At 37.8% G+C, this 10,845-nt stretch overlaps 1 protein-coding gene across 5 annotated transcripts in view; it reads left to right on the top strand.

Annotated features, from left to right (window-relative positions):
- The window catches only part of peak1 (pseudopodium enriched atypical kinase 1), a 104,263-nt gene that overhangs the window by 49,763 nt on the left and 43,655 nt on the right, over positions 1-10,845 (top strand). For 4 of the 5 annotated variants that reach the window (XM_015388774.1, XM_015388777.1, XM_015388772.1 and 1 more), the window contains exon 3: positions 9,332-9,411. The gene's annotated coding sequence lies outside the window, so the exon portion shown is untranslated. Of the gene's footprint in view, positions 1-744; positions 773-9,331; positions 9,412-10,845 lie in introns of those variants that run through there. The other variant, XM_015388776.1, reaches the window with a different exon arrangement.

The following is a 10,845-nucleotide window of genomic DNA, read 5'->3' as shown; positions in this document are numbered from 1 at the left end:
TTTGTCAAATTACTTCTCCTTCTCCCTTTTAACACAAGAATGGACTTACTGAAATGAAATACATCTAGCCCACATTAAAACCCTCCAAGTGTGACGTATTTCTTTCTCGGCTGTTGCATTTTTTTTTAATATAGCTCACTGAGAGACGTACTACATCACATTCTCTGTCTAGACTCGGAGTTAACAAACGGTTTGGCTGCTGACACATCCATTAAATTAGCAGCAGGCAGACCAGGAACCACTCATACTTTGATCCACATCGCTGGATGGTTGACAGCTGCTCCACTCTCTCCATGTCTGAGAGATGTGAGGTTAAAAGGTGTCATGGAACTGATGGGAATCCAGTTCTACTCTCAATTAGATTTTTTTCTTTTCTTTTTTGAATCCTCTTGTAAAAAAAAAAAAACATGAGTTGTTGACTCTCTCTGTCAGTTTGACTTTTGAAGGAGATTTCTGGGCATATAGATTGAGTTATGATTATTATCACTAATTATTATGTCTAGCTGTCTTAATGCTTCTTTTTCGTATTGATCTTTCTAGACTCTCACTATTTTGTCCCGATAATCAAACTCTTCTTGTGTTTCCTTCAACCACTTGCTGTTCTCCAGCGTGACTATCTCACCTCATGCCTGCTCCCCTCCTTCATCCTTTTGTAGCTCTTACCCTCTGCCTCTGTCCCCTCCTCTCATTCATGCTCCGGCTTCATTTCACCAGGCTTTTCATGTCGCTCACTCATCCGCCCGACCACAGACCGGATTCACACCAATGCTTTGTGAGTAGTTATTTTCTATTCACTTCTCACCTCCTGCCTAGCTGAAGGTTTTACCAACTGTTGCTGCCAGTTCTGTAAACCAGAGGCTTCCAGGAAAGCACAGATAGACACAATGATTACACATCATTTAAGAGTTTTCCCGTGAAAATGCAGTATATTTGTTTAGATGAAGTGAGATATATGGGAAGCAGAAGCGGTGTAGTTGTAAACCTGATACCTGCTTCAGCACTGTCTCCTGACTACAGTCGAAGGACTTTCAGCACTGATGGGACACCCTCTAATTTAACAGGATGCGTTGGCATTGCACAGGCTGGCACACATTTTAATGAGCGCTTCTCATTCACAAAACACTGGAGTTGACATATTTGTTAAATGTGTCACTTCATGGCAGCCTTTGCTTTTTTCTTTACTGCTGGGATAACTGTGTCTTTAGCATCCTAAGTTCAATGCCGCATGTTCTCATATCGGACAGTTAATGAGATTAGAGTCTATTATTTAACCTCTTCATGTGTTAATTCAGTTTCAGCTGCTGGTTTTTCATGCATCTCGATGACATCAAATGTGTCATGGAGTTTCTCATTCCTCAGAAAAGAGCAACAATGAAGCTGTATGTGGTTACAGGAATGCTGGTTTTCACTCAGTCTTTTCTCAAAATGTCCAACATTTTTCTTCTGTCTGTCTGTTTCTCTTGCCAACAGCAGATATTTAATAATGCCGCTCCAACATGGGTTAGCTTGGTTCAAACAGCTAATGTTCTGACAACCAAATGCCTGAAAGTGCAGCTTTATGATTTGTCTCTAAACTTACTCAAGATCTAGCGATTCAATTAGCTAAAATGTCTGTTTTCTTGTTTTAGATGTTAGCTGATATGCTAGGCTAACCTACAATCTACTTTCAACTTTTTCATGCAATGTTTTGTTTGTAACATGTTCCATTTTATTGTTTAAGGACACAATTAAGAAAAGAAAAAACATTTTTGCACTTAGATTTGGAAAGATTCAAATTTTATGACTCTGGATTCAGTTGCTGTCTGTGAATATTTAACCACCAGCAGCAGCTGTCAGTCTATACGAGATCAGTGGGCATAGTTTGGTCGTATGACACAGATGGACAGGAAGGGGCATCAGGCGGCACCAGCTCCCTTTTTATGAAGATATGATTGAAAAGATAAAAACAGTTCCAAATTTTAGAGAAAATCCAACGCACAGGATGATAGGCTTATTTCTAAAATTGATTCATGATAGCCTCCAGGGATCCTACAGAAAAAAATGAAATCTTCACAGTTTGTACAGCAGCATTCAGCATTGAGAGTTTAGACAAAGTTTAGTTCACATGTTACATGTTATCTTGTGTCTGTGGTTTAAGTTCTCATTATATGTGTCCAATTAACCCCCTGTTCTTTATTCATGAAAGTTATGATAAATATTTTTTCCTTTGACTTTCCCTCTCTAGAAATGGCAAATCTCCTGTCTCATGTGACAGTTCATCTGTTTTATAGAGGAGAAGCGCTGGCTGCTTGCCAGCCAGTTTCTCTCTCACTGCTCTATAATTCAAATGTTTTACTGTGCCCTAAAAATAATCCCGGCACACTCAGGCGGAAGTGTTGATTGGCATGTTTTCGTGCCTTTATTGTTTTACACTTCACCCACATGTAAGCTCTGAAAGGGCAGGACGACGATAAGTGAACCGACAGGGAAATATTTGGAAGCTTTAAATTATCGACCCTGTTTTAAGTTTATAAAGCCTCACAAAACACTCAAACACTGCAAGCCGATTTGCCTCTTATTACCATAAAAATAAAGGACACAGGAAAAATTTATTTATTTTTTAAATTACAACATGCAGCACCCAGATCCCACAGCTATGTCTTTGCTTAACTGATATCCTGAGGTTGTCGGCTATTCTGTAATCACCCTATAGTTTAAAAGACTTTAAATCTTTTCTGCTTGTGCTGTACTAACATATAGGGTTGGGCCATATGACCTCAAATCAATATCACAATAAATTGGGCAGTTTTACCTTGATAATGATAAAAGCTTTGGCTCTTCTATCAGGAATAAAGACATTTGCAAGATATGCAACTGATCTATTTATAATTTACTTATTGAATAAATCACATTCCATATTACTTTCAATTCATTATAAAAGTATTGTAGCCATTGAAGTTAAAACATTCAACAATGTCTCATTGAACTCGAGAAAAATTGTACCTCACATGCGAACAATTTTGCACAAAGGTAATGAAGCCTTTTGCACATCTTTAAACTCATTAGCGTGGCGGTTTGCATTTCATGTTCTTTTGCTCAACATTTATGGTGTAATTTTGGTGCCGCTGAACTGAGTTTTCAGTGAGAACAACGTGGTTCGTTTTAACTCGCACATCCTTGCTCAAAACCAGTTTGGAGGGCACTCAACACTGACAACGTGTTTTCGACATCTTCTCTGCATGCTCAGCTTCATCTTTGACCAGCTCAGCTCCACAGGATTAGCTCATGTAATTTCGTTTGCAGCTTAGTTAAAGGCTTCTTCACTGGGCTTATTCGCCATTCTCTTTGTTTACGCTTCTAACTGGATCAGTGGAGTCATGTGATTACCCACGCTGCAGTGTCTTAAAGGTGAAGGAAATACTGGCGGGAAGAATTATTTACCAACTTATTTTTATCGACATGGGAAAATTTGCGCCGGTTATTGTAGTGAATAAGGGTAATGGTAGAAATCCAGTTTAGAGGCCCAGCACTACTAACACATACCTGTAAGATGTTTACCCTTGGTTAACTTTTCTTTAAATCAATTACCATTCCTGATTCCCAATTTCCGATTGTTTACTTGCAAAATCATTCAGTCCTCGAATCTCCAAAATCTTATTGTTTTAAGAATTAACCAAGAGAGATAGGTAATACAGTATCCAGTTGATATATATGGCCAGTTTGATCAGTTTTCTCTCCTGTCAGCCGATACTTGCTTGCATGTGGCGATTTATCAGTGCAATCAGCTGCCATGCTTTGAGATCATGCAAGGCATATGGATTTCTACTCCCTTAATTTGCTTTCCATTAATGATCTGACTGACTTGCTGATAAATGTTTCTTTATTTATGTAAACACAGACTTGTTCAACATTTGTTATCATGTAAACTGAGAAACAAAAACCCATATTAGTGTCAAAATGGGCCCCAAAATATTCACGGGACATATTGAGGATCAGCTAGACTTATGTCAAAATAGACTGTATCGGCATCGACCTTCAAAAGCCTGTATCGGTTAATCTCCAGTCACAAACATCTCACTTGGTACAGATGCTTAGCTCCTAAATATGATGTTGACAGTAGAAACCTTTTTTTTAAAAAGTATTTTCGCCCGCCACGTTTTTTTAAATGATGTAATGGCTTAAGTGCCACCAAAAGTAAAGTATAGCTAATGAAACATTCATTGTGGTGCTTTTAAAACGTCTTAAGGCAAAATAAAAAAACACAGAATGGGCTGTGAAATTTGCCAATAGCGATAGCACTGTTATCATACATTTGCGTTAACCAGTTGACTGTGACGTCCAATCTGCATGACATACTGCCACAATAAGGCTACTTTCTGTTATTACGGCTGTATTATAAGGAAGGTTAGAACCTGTAAAGGGCTAAAGAACAACAGCTGATTTTATTTATGCTTTTTCATGGAGTCTTTGGTTATTTCAGGTTAAGATGGTCTGCCTCAAATAGAAAACACATAAACATCTAATTCTGAAACATAGTTAAGAAGATCTAAAAGTAAAGCCAGCTGCCTCACATATTTTTGATATTTCAAAAAGCAGATGTAAACTGTATGCCACTTTTGACCACCACTTTCTAAGAATTTACATGAATACTACTAAAATATTAACCAGTTCCCAAATCAGGTTTTCTTTCTTTCTTTTTATTTATTTATTTATTTTATTTTTTTTGTGGCTTCGTTATATAACTTGGGTCTGAAGGTGCTATTCTTGTTACTGTGCAAAGTTTGTCATTTTCTTGTAACATTATTTAATTCTCCAATGTTTTATGTTAAAAGCCTTAATTGCTGACCTATATGGGTTTAAACATGGCTACTGCAGTTCAATTTTCCTATAAGTTAAAATCTGCTTTCAACACAGCCTAGAGTTGTGTGATGATGGTGAACTTGGAACCGAAAGGTTCGAGTGACATTATCTTAGAGGTGAAAGCATTCCTGTTCCCTGTTTCTTGATGCTCCTCTCCGTTGTTGCAACTGTTATAACTATAGCAATGAGAAAAAACACGGATCTAGGAGGTATCCCTACCTCTGATCTACACCTGCAGCTTCACTGGACCAGAACCACTCCCATGTGTTGTCTTTCTGTTCGATTTGATCTGGATCTGCAGCATATATTGAAGTAAATGAGGGTCTTCAAGTGGTTCAGCAAGTTTGTTAGTTTAAAAAATAAAACAGAAAACACAAACAACAGTTTTCTATCCATAACTTACCTGAATGTCTGTCCTATTAACAAAGAGCAGTGCTAGTTTGTAGCTATGGGGATGTGTTCACCTCTTGTGGCACTGACCCTACATATAGATGTAGGACAGTCTTTTAAAACAATCAAACTTTTCTGTTTTTTTGCTTCAGTAGAATTCATACATTTTTTCCCCCAGTAACACCGATTTCTGTTGAAGTCCCAAGCTGCCTCCTCCTGTGTGGCATCAAGCTTGCCACTGAGCTCTAGATTTTAAGTGACGATTTGTCTGTGGTGTTCCACCAAGCCATGTAGTTGTGTAAAAACTTCCTGTGCCTAGCTGCACTTAACCACAGACTTCTAACTATCTTGAACACACGTGTAAAAAAAAAAAAAACAAAAAAAACAGGCCTTTAAAACAAGCTTACTCTGTAATCTCTGAAAACATCTAGATCATAGATTTTAGGCTTTGGGAGGCAAACTGGGCTGTGGGACTTAAAAGCTTGTGCTGTTTTTCTGAGGTTTTTGGAAGCGACTGAGCTCACCTCCTTGCACATCCATTGAGTAAGAAAGGTTGAATAAGTATTGTTATCATGAAGATAACGGTCCTTTGAACAACAGATGTCTAGCTGAAGGCATGCAGTCACATGGTGGATCGCTCCTTAAAGCTACGTCTGATTGACAAATTGTTAGAATTAGAGTCACTGTACCTTAATCCTAATTTTAAGTAGGCATAACCCTCAGGTAATCTCATATGATTTAAAGTATGAACCATACCAACTTAAGTTATGGTGGTAGACACCTTCCTACTGGTATTTTTTGGTCAAGTTGCTAGCTTTAAGAAAGCAACATGTTTTCACAAGGGGCTTGTCTCTGATGTTCAGATGACTCTTACTGTGACTGGAACTGGACATTTTTTTATTTAGCTTAAACGGCTCAGAACAGCGATCTTCTGGTGGCACATAAATGCTGCTTAGCCTCCTAGCAGCTGATTTCAGCTAACACCTATTGGCTCCTTAAGCCGATGGGTGGAAAGTACTGCTGCTCAAGTTCTCCGGCTCATCATTTCAAATTTTGCAGTTTCCTCGTTCTGATCTTGTCATGCCGTGTCATGGATGTTTTGTTCTGACCAGCATTCTTTCATTCGCATCATGGGGATTTTTCAGTCCATTAGACATGTTGCCATACTCTCAAACCAAAAAAAATCCAAAAGGAAATATGTTAGAGGGTCATTTGCATTGATGTATCTTTTTTTTGGGAACTGAAATGGAAATAAAGAAATACATTTACTTAAACAATTTGTCACATTTGATAATCCTTTCTTTTTCACATTTTTTGACAATGTCAGAGTTAGACTTCCAGGTTTCAAAGATGTCAGCATATTAATTATATATTCTATCTTAAACCTCAGGGTAAACCAAGGGCTTCAGTAAATCTAAAAATCTTGAATAGCATTACATCTGATAGACGGGTGACTTTTAGCCTTTCAACAAATAAACTGTGATTGCAGTGAAACGACACTGGAGGCTGAATCATAAGACCAGCTGGAAACTTCATTTTTCTGCATGCACCAGAGACACTAAAACAGCCTTTATCACTAACCAGGGAGTTTATTGTTAAACCTCTAAAGCATTTGAAAAAAAAAAAAAGCCAATTAAAAGCCTGCTCTTGTCTAAGTATGCAATTTAACAGTTCAAGCTGCTATTATTGCTATCCACTATAAAAGCAGCAACCTTAGCTCATGGTATCCCTGGAAGTGTGCTCCTCAGAGGAGCTGGGCTAATGGCATGACAGAGCTGTGAGTACTGCTGAAGAGAATTTAACAGGTAGCAGATGGATTACTTGAACCAGCTGCTGTTGGTTTTTTTTTTCTGAACTCTAAACCGCATTGTGGTTTAGAGTTCAGAAGCAAGGACATGCATGCAATGGCACCTGTAAACACCATGTACTTTGATGGAAATCTGCTGAGGTGTTCAAAAGGCCTTGCAACGACTCACGACAGGAGGCCACAATAGTTTGAAAAAGGTTAGGACGGTTTGATGAAACTATTTGCATAACTGACATAATGCTGTCATTGCTGTAGTGGGTTATTGTTTGGTATTGAGAAATATATTTTAATGAGATTAGCTGTATTGCATAAATGATTCAAATCAAATAAGTACTGAGTTTGATTGATGTGTGGAGAACTTTTCCTGAATGTTTTATTGCACATAACCTTACAGATAACTTATCATTTTAATGCAAAAATAATTTTTTTACATGCTGGTGAAATTTAAAAAAGCTATTGTCCTGTAAAGGTTTTCTATGGCACCCAGGGTAAATTGCTTCTTCTGCATTGGAAGCTTCAAATTCAATTTAATCGAAATCCTAATTTGTCAGTCATGGAGCAGCAGATAACTGCACATAAGCTACAGCAAACTTGTTCTCCCATAACTGCTAGTTTAATACAATTCAGTCTATTTATATAGTGCCAATTCTCAACACGTCATCTCAAGGCACTTTACAGTTCAGCAGATCGTACAGTCAAATTGATTTTCTATCTAAGGAAAACCAGTTGATTGCATCGACTCATTGACTCTTCAGCAATCCCTCACACTAAGCATGCTTGTAGTTACAGTGGAGAGGAAAAACTCCCTTTTAACAGGAAGAAACCTCCAGCAGAACCACAAGCTCTGAGCCAGCTCCCATGTCAGAGGATAGAGAGCACATCCAGCCAGTCACAGTCAGAGAAACAGGACTACACTGAAAAACAGGCCGATCTCCAACATCTATAAACAAAGGTGTTGATGGCAGTAGTTCATGTGCTGCCCCCCAGCTGATGCTCCCCTAGATGGTGAGCCATATCAAGAATCACCACAGAAAATAAAAGTTATGACTCGTTCCTTATTTTCCCTCACAATTATGTTGGATTGTTGACTAGCATTCAAATCCAAACCAGCCCTGAACATCGTCTGCTCTTATTGTGAAACCTAGTAACACATATTCCTGCCTTAATTCAAGGGTACTGTCCGCTGCTCTCACAGTTTACATTAAATTAACCTTCCACAGGCTTTTTATTCTTTTACATATTTGGCCAGTAAATTTTTCTTATCCAGAAGAAATTAAGTTAGCTCTAACAGCGAAGCCGAAACCTTCGGGACGACTGTAGCTATTGTATTGCAAATAAAACGGTTAATGTGGAACATTAATGAAAATGTTAAAATCAGGGTAATGCTTCTTTGTTTTGGCTTGTTTGTTCATTTTTTTATGCTGTTGCATAGCAACTCACATGGAGCGACTTGTTCTGCATCAAATACAAAAACTTCCAACTGATCCATAAACAAAAGGAGGATGGGATTCGCTGATGGGCTGAGCAGTCTCAGTTTGCCCATTAAAGAATATGTCTCCTCCTCACAGCTGGCATTAAACCCACCAACTGGATCAGGAAAGCTGTTACTGTCTAGTTTATTTTCAGCACAGTCGCACCAGAACAAAGCGGAAAGGAATCCGCTGTTCTTTTTTTCCTCAGCATTGTGAATTGTCAAAGATAGGCACAGTTTAAAGTGACACATTATCCAGAGTATTGTGCTGCCTTAAAATCCAAACCGCCCCCAAAGATGCTTTTCACCCAGTCGCTTTTGTTTTGGGTTCTGATGCAGAAGCAGCTCTTCTGCACAAACTGGAGACAGTGCTCCTTGAATGTTAAACTTACCGTACCAGTAAATCTGAGATCTGAAAATGCAGAGCTTTGTTAAAATGTGATTTTCATGCAGAATTGGAGCACATTGCAAAACAATAAAAATCTCATTAGAGGAATTCTGCTTGTTTTATGCAGCTATAGAGATTTATCTACCAGATTTTAACATTAGAAGGTCTCAGCTTATTCACAGGACAACGAGCTGCTTACAGTGAAGTCAGCTGCTGTGGGTATGACCACAAGCAGGTTTTTATGTGCTTTAACACATTGGTAGCAAAATATGTGTCTGAGATCTGTTATATAATGTTGAGCCTGAAACCTGAATGCCACTGACACTAAACTAGGGTCTGTTTCACAAAAAGAGCGTCTCTCTTCCCTCCAACTTTGTCTTTAATTTCATCTCATCATCTGAAAAACCTCTGCCTTGTGTCTCTCTGTCATCCACAGGCTCCAGCTGTAAGTTATCTCTCCTCCATCATCCAGGACTCCATGGCTGCCGGTGCGGCTGCTGCCTGATTCATTGCACCGTGAGTTAGCGTCTGTTGACTGTGAACATGCATGTGTGTCCACGTTCCCCTATCCATCTGTGTTTTGTTGGCATTTTCCGGGTTGGTAGTTCTGCAGAAGAGGTGTTGTGTATATTTGATCAGCTCAGAAAACGAGCTGCAGCTTCTAGGATGTTTTGTGGTATTATGTTATCATACATACTTTTTTTCTTGTCCTTGAAAAAAAAAATAATAATAAGAAAAAGGTTTTTCCAGGTTAGACAATAGCAAACAAATATGTCCATCTTTTTCCCCGATGGCTTTTAACATTTATTTGACCAATGTCTTGCAGTATATTTAGCCTTCACCCATAGCCACTCACACAAACTAGCGATTTCCTACTATTCAGACTAAATGTTGGGTTAGAATTACCAGACACATTTAAAGTATGACATCAGAGTCAAAGCCAGGCATTGGCTCACTCTTTAATACCCTTTGATTTAGAAGACCACCATACCTTGGTGTTTAAACACCAAGCTACGGGGGCAATGGATATTCACCTTTTAAAAGTTGCGTGTTTGATTCCCCCTCCTCCTGCCAGATGGCGTTGTGCCCTTTGGAGCACCACAGCTACCAGCATTCATCCAAACCAAAGGGTGGATGGAAACATTCTAAGTTATAAACCAAGTTTTAATGAGTTATTTTCAAACATTTTATTTATTTTTTTGTTCAATTCCAATGTCTTTTCTTTGGAGATTGATCAATACAATATTAGCATATAGATTAAACCATATTGGCACTTTTCTATGAAAAATGGGAAAAAATTTTTATTACAACTTCAGTTATAACAGTGTATTAAAAGTAATTTATCCTAATTATTATTCTTTAAATGTGATACAGCAGACTTTATGAAAGTTTAATTTACCTTTTTGATGAGACAACAGATCTAATCTTAAATGAGTTAATAATATAAAGTGCTTAATTGTGTTTATTGACTACAAGAGCTGCTGGAAGCCTCACATCAAACACAGATTATCTAGAAGCATCACAGTTCTTTGTAAAGCTAAATAAACATTTGTTTGATAGTGTAAATATTTTTCCAACGGTTGAGTTTGGAGAATAATTTTATAGATTAAGATGTGTGAGTGTAGATATATATATGTTTATATGTAGATAACCTTATTTATTTTACTTACTGGACTTTTGGAGCAGTATGGACCAGTATAACACCAGATAACAGGGATAAGAATCAAGAATATTGCTGGTATTATGCACTATAGGAAGTTGAACAAGTATGATTAAACCAGTTGCACTACTTTAATCTCCTTTTCAGATATAAACTGTAAATGCATTATACTTATAATGATTTTATATGTCATTAATTTTATCATTTGCATGTTAAATCAGTAAAAAAATGGTTTACTACTTTGTCTGATAAAAGGTAATTTGTTCGTTCGTTCATTCATTCATTCATTC

Source organism: Cyprinodon variegatus, unplaced genomic scaffold, assembly GCF_000732505.1.
Source record: "Cyprinodon variegatus isolate N-32 unplaced genomic scaffold, C_variegatus-1.0 Scaffold434, whole genome shotgun sequence".
NCBI lineage: Eukaryota > Metazoa > Chordata > Actinopteri > Cyprinodontiformes > Cyprinodontidae > Cyprinodon > Cyprinodon variegatus.
Note: the sequence above shows the minus strand (reverse complement) of the source record. Positions and strands in the feature narration are given on the sequence as shown.